We start from the raw sequence: 2,780 nt of genomic DNA on the forward strand, positions 1-2,780 counted from the left end.
TCCAGAAACACCCTCACAGATACAACCAGAAATAATGTCTGATTTGGACGCTCCGTGACCAGTCAAGTTGGCACCTAAAATTGGCCGTCCCAGTGGGAAGGGCAACATCATGGACTGCTGCGTAAGGCGGCACATCACGAAGCCTCAAATGAGCTTTCCCATGGGAAGGACAGTGCTCCCATTAGATCATCTTTCCTAGGAGCACTGCGCACTGTGACCATGCAGTCCAGCTAAGGGACCCCGTGGCTATGTGGTCCACACACCATGTAGAGTGTAGGTGAGGTAAACACTCAAGGTAGTCAAGCCTAGGGGAACTGCGCCTTCTTGTTTGTACAGTTCACAAATTGCGAGCAGGTGCAGAAACCTCTCAGCAAGCGGCCTCCTGAAAGGAAGTGGGCTTCCAGTTTCACTTTGGATAACCGTGAAGCTTAGGGGACATTTGCAGCAGAGATATGAAATCATCTCTTTCTTCCTATAGCAATAGGAGACATAACTCTTGTGGTTGGGGTGGGAACATGAATTCAGGAAAAGAGTTAGGGAAGTGATTTATGCCTGGGCCTTGTAGGAAGGACAGGATTTTCACAGATAGAAAAGCAGGAAAGGATATGAAATTCCTGAAAAGGGTGGTACCAATCCTAGCAAGCTTCTAAGAGTTAGCCTGTTGTCAGTGTTCCCTGGTCTTCTCCAAATGTCTGCAACCTGAACTGACTTGCAAAATATCCAGGTGCAAACCTTGGGTCCCTCACGCCATGCACAGCCCGGTACCATCTGACCCCAGGGCTCAGAAACAAGTCCTCTGCCTCTCTGCTCTGACACATCTCCATGTCCGTATCTCATAGGAAAAACTCCCATGTTGCCTGGAAGGAGTAAATCTCGGAAGGGTTCCTGGAGGGGGACGTAATTGATCTAGGCCCGGGTAAATTGAATGTGCATGCTTTCCAAAGTCTAAGATGACAAGAAACAAAGCGCAAGGCATGTGCAAAGGCCTAAGGAGTAGAGCTAGGCCTTGAGGGATGGACACGGATATAGAAAGACATAGCGATACGAGCAGAGATTTCATGACGTCCGCTGGGCCTTGGGAAATGGACAGTTTCCCGCCAGTAGACCTGCCTGAGAGGAATGGCCATTCTCCCCGTCAGTCATCGCAGGCCCACCAATGACGACGTTGGGAGGCGGGGGCGGGAAAGGCGGAAGAAGCCCTAGCGCGTGCCTAAGCTCCTGACTGTCTGGACTGTGCTTCCGTAGACCGCTTTCCTCGGTTAGGATTTAACGTGGCGGCTCCCTTTCCGGAGATCGCAAAAGTGTAAGTTTTGGTAACTCTATTCGTATTTGGCTGTCTGCGGTGTGAGGTGGAGAGTCGGGTAGCTGGTGTGTCCTGATGGACACTTTGATAGACGTGTCTGCGGGCTCCTGGGTGGATGGCGGAGAAGATGTCTCAGGCACTTCCGGGTTTGGTGGTGGGCATTATGGTAACGGCATGCTGCAACTTGAAGAAGATTTTCTTTGTTTAAATGTAGGTCTCGAAGCTTCCATCCCAGTTGTGGTCTTAATGCTTTGTAGTGTTTGCGGCTTAAAGTGAGGGAACGGTGGGTGCGTTTGGCTGGGTGGCTGGGGGCGCCGCACAGTCTGCCTGGTGACTGCCGGCCGCCATGGAGCTGCTTCTGCTTTCTATTGTGGGGCGTTTGGGGTGGATACATCGTTGTCGTTGTCGGGGATTGGTTCAAATGTTGATCTTGGCCATTTTTGCGACCTTTCTTAACCACTGAGGGTATTTCTGTTATTTTCCACGTGAAACGAGACAGTAAGGCTCTGAGGGATCACGTGCGGTGTTAGGCCAGCTGACGGCCCTTGGCTGCCTTGGTGTTTTGTGGATAAGGGAAAGGGGAAGTTTGCCCCAGCCACTCATGTTGCGAGCTTCCAAGTTAGCTAGTTTTCCTGCATCTGGGTTAGGCTGTCCATCTGCAAGCAAGTCTCCTTGTAGATCTGCATAATCACTGTTTCCTTCAGGACCTGTGATGGAGAAATCTAGTACTGGCCAGCCTGTGGGCCTGTAATGAGAAGAGAGTGGACCCGGAATTAGCTGTGCAGACCTGCCAGATGAGTAAGTGCTACCTTACGCTGTGTGGGGCCACAAATGCTGGGAGGAGGGTAGCATCCATCCCATCAGCTGGAACGTTATTTAACATGGTGTGGCAATGTCTTCCCCGCGTCTCTAAGATAGGAACTTCCAACAATGTCAGGATCACTCCCTGAGCGCTGCTCAGACACTAGGTTTCTAATCGATGTCTTTAACTAGTCAGTGGCATCTTTCTCCAGTTCACCGTGAGTGCCATTATTACGGACAGACTGAATTTATCAGAATGTCACATTTCCAGAAAGCCTGATCTTGCCATTTTCACATCAGAGCTCTGATCTGTCTTTGTATCCTTTTGGAAAACACTTGTAATAGCAGGCAGAAGCAGGCTGGACTGGATGGGATTGTGAAAACCAAACTTCAGGAATCCAGAGACTGTGGGAGTGCTGTTTTCTTTCAGGTAGGGGAACATGGATTTGACTGTAATTGAAAGCCAGCTGTGTTTAGGAAAGGGGAGAAAGATGAGGCCTGTACAGCAAGTGAGTGGCAGAGAATGATAGTCTGCCAGTCTATCCCCTCTGTAAGTGGGTGGGCATTTACCTCGCAGGGGTCCTGGAGGTGTAGGCTAACAATTCAAGTAATGTACAGGTCAATACTTCATTAAATATTTACCCTTCCACAGTTTGTCGGGCTTTTTTTTTTTTTT

At 49.7% G+C, this 2,780-nt stretch overlaps 1 long non-coding RNA gene across 1 annotated transcript; it reads left to right on the top strand.

The window, feature by feature from the left end:
• Nucleotides 1-1,222: 1,222 nt before the first annotated feature.
• LOC120859953 lies at nt 1,223-2,772 on the top strand. The gene is made up of 3 exons (XR_005720196.1): nt 1,223-1,303; nt 2,008-2,101; nt 2,453-2,772. It is a non-coding gene; the product is annotated as an uncharacterized LOC120859953 (long non-coding RNA).
• Nucleotides 2,773-2,780: the final 8 nt, after the last annotated feature.

The sequence above is a fragment of the Oryx dammah genome, unplaced genomic scaffold (assembly GCF_014754425.2).
Source record: "Oryx dammah isolate SB20612 unplaced genomic scaffold, SCBI_Odam_1.1 HiC_scaffold_5027, whole genome shotgun sequence".
NCBI classification, from domain to species: domain Eukaryota; kingdom Metazoa; phylum Chordata; class Mammalia; order Artiodactyla; family Bovidae; genus Oryx; species Oryx dammah.